The following is a 7,500-nucleotide window of genomic DNA, read 5'->3' as shown; positions in this document are numbered from 1 at the left end:
AAATGCTAGGCTACCTAAAGCTAAAGTAGCACGTACCAGCCGGATTAGCCCGTCCCCGAAGCTAACTCTGCCGCTGAAAAACAGGTTCCTGCCACTACGAGAGTCCACGGACGACAGCCCGCAGAAACGTGATGAGAAACGGAGACGGAACACGTCGCCAGGCAGGCAAGCTGCCGCGAGTCCCGAGATGCGTCCGGACAGACGGCGCGGACAGAGACGGACCATGAACACGTCGCCAGGGAGGCGAGCTGCACATGGGTCCGTCACCGGCACCTCAAGCCCCGGGGCGCGTCCGGACAGACGGAGCAGACAGAGACAACAAGGGCCCATCACACAGAAAGCGGATGAACCAGACACTCTGATTGTTGGAGATTCAGCCATAAAGGATATAACCAGTAAGAAGATCAAAACATGCTGCTTCCCAGATGTGACGTTTAGTGATGTCAACCAGAAACTAGCCACAATTATACTGGACAACCCAAAAATCCCACAGGTAATTGTGCATGCAGGATTTAATGATATTCGAAAAGAACAGTCAGAACTTTTAAAGAGGGATTTTACTGAACTATTAGATACACTGGACAAATTAGACATTAAGTCATTCATCAGTGGTCCCATACCAGTAGTTGACAGGGGAATAAACACATTCAGTCGGCTACTTGCACTGAATACATGGCTTTCCAGAGTCTGCAATGAAAGAGGAAGGAGCTTTATTGACAACTTTAACTTGTTGTGGGGGCGCAAATATCTTTTCAGAGCAGATGGTGTACACCCAAACAGGTTTGGCTCAAGACTGTTAAGGGACAATCTTCTCTTCTCGCTCTCCCACAAATCTACCCTGCCGCCTGACACACAGGCCGCAGTCATACCACAGGTAGAGAAGCGAGGCAACAGCCCCCCCCCACACATCTACCCTGCCACTGTCTGACACACAGGCCGCAGTCAGACCACAGACGTTGAAGAGAGACAACAGCCCCCCCCCCACCCGCCCATCCCCATCAACGCGCCCTTACCCTCCCTACCATCCCCCACTGCTGATGCTGGCTTGGAGAGGAACGGCCACCACCCTCCTCTGCACTCGCCCATCGACGATGACCTCCACCCTCATCTCTCCCATAGCCATAACAACACCAGCTCCACTGTTTCCTCCCATTATGATTTTCCATATGAATTGAAGAAACAGGAAAAATGTGGCATTAAACTTGCATCTCTGTCTATGATGCTCAGCCCACGCCCCATATCAGTACCATTGCCACGTCATGGCCGCAGGGAGATAACAACCAAGCGGAGGGCGCCACAGCCCCCCTCCTGTATTGATAGCAGTCCTGAATATTACTGATACAAGAAAGGGTTCAGCCGTAGACACATTACGAAGGAAGTTCCGCATAATTAGCTGAACCAAAGGTCGCCTACGTCAAACTATGGCACCTTCTGCATTCCTGTTGTGACTACTCAGAGAGTAAACAAAGGGAAACTTAGACACACTGCTAACCTAACAAACCTAATACCTATTACCTCCAAACCTAAACCAACCATAAAGCCTATCAATAATACCATCAGGATGGGTCTGCTTAATGTTAGGTCTCTTAATAACAAATCATTTTTAGTCAACGATTTTATTACCACCTCTAAACTGGATTTTATGTTTTTAACTGAAACATGGCTAGAACAAAATAACAGTGCAACCATTCTGATCGAGACAGCTCCTCCAAACTATAACTTTTTTGATGTATGTAGATCTGGAAAAAGAGGTGGAGGGGTTGCTGCTATATTTAAAAATGTATTTCAGGGGAAACAGATGTCACTTGGTGATTTTCCATCATTCGAATACCTTTGTGCTGTATTGAAATGTTCCCCCAGAGTTCTCCTATTAATTATTTACAGGCCTCCTAAATATTATGCTAATTTTTTCGATGACTTTACAGAATTATTGTCTAGCATCTCCACTGACTTTGACTGTCTAGTTATAACTGGTGATTTTAATTTTCATACTGATGATTTGAATGACAAGGGTGCAAAATAATTTTTAACTATTTTAGACACATTTGACCTGTTTCAACATGTGAAAGAGGCTACTCATTGTAAGGGGCACACCCTGGACTTGATTATCACAAAGGGTCTCAATGTTTCTGATATTTTCGTGACTGATCCTTCATTGTCTGACCACTTCTGTGTTTTCTTTAATATATCTTTTATTCCCGACATACAGACAAAATCAAATACTGTCAAAAAACGGTATATAAATGAACATTCTAATGTACTCTTTAAAAATGCCATCTCCTCTTACCACCTCTAAACCCATGTTCTGCTGATGATCTTGTAGATAACTTTAACTCCAAAATTGTGAAAGTTATAGATGTCATTGCACCTGTTACGGTTAAAACGATTTCTGGTAAGCAAAAGGCACCCTGGAGAAAAGCTGCTTTTGTAACAGCCCAGAAAAGAGAATGCCGGAAAGCTGAGCGCATCTGGCGGAAAACAAAACTTCATATTCACCATGACATCTATAAAGAGAGCCTCCGTGCCTACAATTTAGACTTAAAAAGTGCTAGAGAAACATTTTTCTCCAATATCATTAACAACAACACTAATAAGGCAAAAACCCTATTTGCAACTGTTGACAGACTGACCAACCCCCCAACACAAATACCACCTGAACTCCATTCCACGCAGAAATGCAATGAGTTTGCATTATTCTATACACATAAAATTGAAGGCACCAGACGTGCCATCAATATCACCGCTTCAAACAAAAATGTTGGATCACCACCCTGTTTAGGCAAAGGTAACGTGGCAATGATGACATGCTTTAATGTCATCTATTATTATATAAAACTCTCGCCCCAGATTCCGAAACGGAACTCCGTCCGGCTGCCTGCCTGCCTTTCGATTCGTTCCCGCCGTGCGATGTCACAATGCCCGATGCTCGCAGACGTCCAATCGCGATGCCCGAGGCTCGCAGACGTCCAATCGGAACGGATCCATTTACATGTACGGCTTCCGGCCTGGCTTCCGGCCACATTTCTTCCATTGATTCCCTGCAACTCCGAAACCGGACGCAGAATCGCCGACATCTTTTCCATTTCGGTAGAGATTTCACTTTTCTTTCTAAGTATCCGCTCCTCATTACATTCCGTCGTGTTTAAGTACACGTTTTTAATCAAATCCTTACCCCCCCCCCCCAAATATTTCAAAACTAAACTGGCTTCTCACCCATAGATTCAGCTTCAGCACCAGCCCCTGCTGAACGTTCCATCGTGTGATGTCACAATGCCCAATGCTCACAGATGTCCAATCGGAATGGATTCATTTACATATGCCTATGCAGGAGCCCAAGCCCATGGTGAACGTTCCATCGTGTGATGTCACAATGCCCAATGCTCAAAGACATCGTTGCCATAGAGAGGGAGTACAGAGAAGGTTCACCAGACTGATTCCTGGGATGTCAGAACTTTCATATGAAGAAAGACTGGATAGACTCACCTTGTGCTCACTAGATTTTAGAAGATTGAGGGGGTATCTTATAGAAACGTTTAAAATTCTTAAGGGGTTGGACAGGCTAGATGCAGGAAGATTGTTCCGGATGTTGGGGAAGACCAGAACAAGGGGTCAAAGTTTAAGGATAAGGGGGAACGCTGAATCGCCGACATCTTTTCCATTTTGGTAGAGATTTCACTTTTCTTTCTAAGTATCCGTTCCTTATACATTTTGTCGTGTTTACGTACACGTTTTTAATCAAATCCTTCCCCCCCCCCCCCCAATATTTCAAAACTAAACTGGCTTCACACCCACAGAAGCTTCACCAGCCCCAGCCCCTGCTGAACGTTCCAACGTGTGATGTCACAATGCCCAATGCTCACATACGCAAAAGTGTAATGCCTTCTCCCCCCCCCCCCCAGTTTTTCAAATACAAACTGGCTTCTCCCCCATACAAGCAGCCATTTCGGTAGACATTTCACTTTCCCTTCCAGCTATCCATTCCTCATTACATTTCGTTATGTTTATGTACCTTCTCCTCCCCCCCCCCCCCTCCCCCCACTCATTTTGTCGCCTCCTGCTGGCCAGCGACCATAACGGTTGCTGGCGCACACAGCACAACCACACGCAACGCTATTTAAAAACGGCCTTTCGGGAACGGCTCTACTTCGAGGACCACGTCTCCCGTGGGGGCTGCGGGTAGGCAACGGCTGCGTTGGGGCATTACACTTTTAAGGCTCTGTGTGTGGGGATGCTTCGTGTGTGTGATGCCGCCCCGCCACCCCCCCCCCCCCCCCCCCGAGTTGCCGAGACGGACCCGACTTCGACGACTTCAAGATACGCTATTTTAAGACGGCCGGGACCCGACTTCGACGACCACGTCTCCCCTGAGGGCTACAGGTTGGGAACGGTGTTTATACACTTTTCCAACTCTGTGTGTGGGGGTGGTTAGTGTGTGTGATGCCGCCCCCCCCACAGTGGGGGCTACGGGTAGGGAACGGCTGCGTTGGGGGATCAGACCCAACGGGTTTGCCATTGGTCGTCGTGTTTAAGTGCACGTTTTTAATCAAATCCTTCACCCCCCCCCCCCAATATTTCAAAAATAAACTGGCTTCTCACCCATAGAATCAGCACCAGCCCCAGCCCCTGGTGAACGTTCCATCGTGTGATGTCACAATGCCCTATGCTCACAGATGTCCAATCGGAATGGATTCATTTACATATGCCTTTGCAGGAGCACAAGCACTTGGTGAACGTTCCATTGTGTGATGTCACAATGCCCAATGTTCAAATACATCGTTGCCATAGAGGGAGTACAGAGAAGGTTCACCAGACTGATTCCTGGATGTCAGGACTTTCATATGAAGAAAGACTGGATAGACTCGGCTTGTACTCGCTAGATTTTAGAAGATTGAGGGGGTATCTTATAGAAACTTACAAAATTCTTAACGGGTTGGACAGGCTAGATGCAGGAAGATTGTTCCAGATGTTGGGGAAGTCCAGAACAAGGGGTCACAGTTTAAGGATAAGGGGTAAATCTTTTAGGACCGAGATGAGAAATACATTTTTCACACAGAGAGTGGTGAATCTCTGGAATTCACTGGCACAGAAGGTAGTTGAGGCCTGTTCATTGGCTGTATTTAAGAGGGAGTTAGATGTGGTCTTTGTGGCTAAAGGGATCAGGGGGTATGGAGAGAAGGCAGGTACAGGATACTGAGTTGGATGATCAGCCACGATCATATTGAATGGTGGTGCAGGCTCGAAGGTCCGAATGGCCTACTCCAGCACTTAATTTCAATGGTTCTATGTTTCCCTCTCCGCACCCCTCTCCCACCCATCCCTCTCTTCCCCACCCCCCTTCCCTCTCTACGCCACCCCCTTCCTCCTACCCCTCTGTCCCTCTTCCATCACTCCCCCTACCCCTCTCCACCTCCCTCCCCACTCTTCCACCTCTCCCCCTTCCCCTCCACTCTCCCTCCCCACTCTTTCCCCTCTCTCCCCCACCCCTCTCCCCCTCCCTCCCTCCTCCCCTACCTCCCCATCCTCCCCCTCCCCCACATCTCTCTCCCCAATCCCCCTCTCTCACCCCCTACCCCGCTCTCCTTTCCCACCCAAATCTGTCCCATTTCCTCCACCTCCTCTCCCCACCCGCCCCTCATCCCATACCCCCACCTGTGTGTTTGGGGGGTGGTTAATATGAGTTTAATGCCGCAGCCCCCCCCCCCCCCTGCAAAACGCCGTTGGGGAAACAGACCCAACGGGTCTGCACTTGGTCTAGTAGACTCTAAAACTCTTGTGGAAACGGTGACACAACTAAGGCCATCCACCTGCTGCCTTGATGCTTTACCTACCAACTTCTTTAAGAATGTTTTTGACTGCCTAGCAATAGACATACTGCAAATAGTTAACAGCTCTCTTCAATCAGGCAATTTCCCAAAAGCCTTGAAAACTGCAGTTATTAAACCTCTTTTAAAAAAGCGGAGCCTAGATGCCTATTATTAACAACTATAGACCAATTTCAAACCTATCTTTCATAAGTAAAATCATTGAGAAAGTTGTCCTCCAGCAACTTAATCAATTCCTGGCTTCAACTGGCTGCTACGACAACTTCCAGTCAGGATTTCGACCTCTTCATAGCACCGAGACCGCTCTTATTAAAGTTGTAAACGACATCCGTCTTAACACAGACTCTGGCAAAGTTTCAATATTAATGCTATTAGATCTCAGTGCTGCATTCGACACTGTTGATCACTCAATACTTTTGGACAGGTTGGAAAAATGGGTGGGGCTCTCAGGCACAGTCTTAAGTTGGTTCAGGTCATATTTACAAGATAGGAACTATTTTGTTTCCATTGGAGACTTTGTATCAGAACCAACCAACGTGACGTGTGGAGTACCGCAAGGTTCGATCTTAGGGCCCTCTTTATTCAACATCTACATGCTCCCACTAGGGCAAATCATGCGATATAATAATATTGACCACCACTGCTATGCCGATGACACTCAAATCTATGTAGCGCTATCACCAAATGACTATCGCCCCATAGATCTGTTGTGCCAGTGCATTGAGCAAGTCAAAGACTGGATGTGCCAAAATTTTCTCCAACTAAATAAGGACAAAACGGAGATAATTGTTTTTGGTGCTAAAAAAGAAAGGCTTAAAGTAACCCAACACCTTCACTCTCTGTCCCTGAAAACTTCAAACAAAGCCAGAAATCTTGGGGTCATTATGGATTCAGATTTAAATTTCGACAGTCACATCAAATCAGTAACAAAATCGGCCTACTATCACCTCAAAAACATAGCAAGATTAAGAGGACTCATGTCAGCTCAAGATTTAGAAAAACTTGTACATGCCTTTATTAATAGTAGGCTAGATTATTGCAACGGTCTCCTTGCAGGTCTTCCAAAAAAAACTGTCAGGCAGCTACAGCTTGTTCAGAACGCTGTTGCTAGAGTTCTAACAAAGACCAAAAAATTTGAGCATATTACACCAATTCTTAAATCCTTACATTGGCTCCCTGTATGTCAGAGAATTGATTTTAAAATCCTGCTGCTCACCTATAAATCACTACATGGTTTAGGGCCAAAGTATATCACTGACATGCTTCCACTATATAAGCCTTCTAGACCGCTAAGATCTTCTGAAACCAATCTGCTAGTGATTCCCAAAGTAAATACAAAACATGGGAAAGCAGGATTTAGTTACTATGCAACAAATAGCTGGAATAAACTTCCTGAAGATTTAAGACTTGCCTCAACTTTGACCACTTTTAAAACAAGACTGAAAACGTTTATGTTTACTTTAGCTTTCAGCTAAATCTTAACTACATTGCAATTTTAACTTTTGCACTTTTTATAATGCATTTTTAATTTTGTTTTTCTTTTCTTTTAGTTCTTCTATTTTATTTCATTTTATTATTTCATTTATTGTATGACATGTTTTTATGTGAAGCACTTTGAGTCTGCCTCGTGTATGAAATGTGCTATATAAATAAAGTTGCCTTGCCTTGCCTTGCCTAG

The sequence above is a fragment of the Amblyraja radiata genome, unplaced genomic scaffold (genome assembly GCF_010909765.2).
Source record: "Amblyraja radiata isolate CabotCenter1 unplaced genomic scaffold, sAmbRad1.1.pri scaffold_999_ctg1, whole genome shotgun sequence".
NCBI lineage: Eukaryota > Metazoa > Chordata > Chondrichthyes > Rajiformes > Rajidae > Amblyraja > Amblyraja radiata.
The sequence above is the reverse complement of the archived record's forward strand: the minus strand, read 5'-3'. Positions refer to the sequence as shown.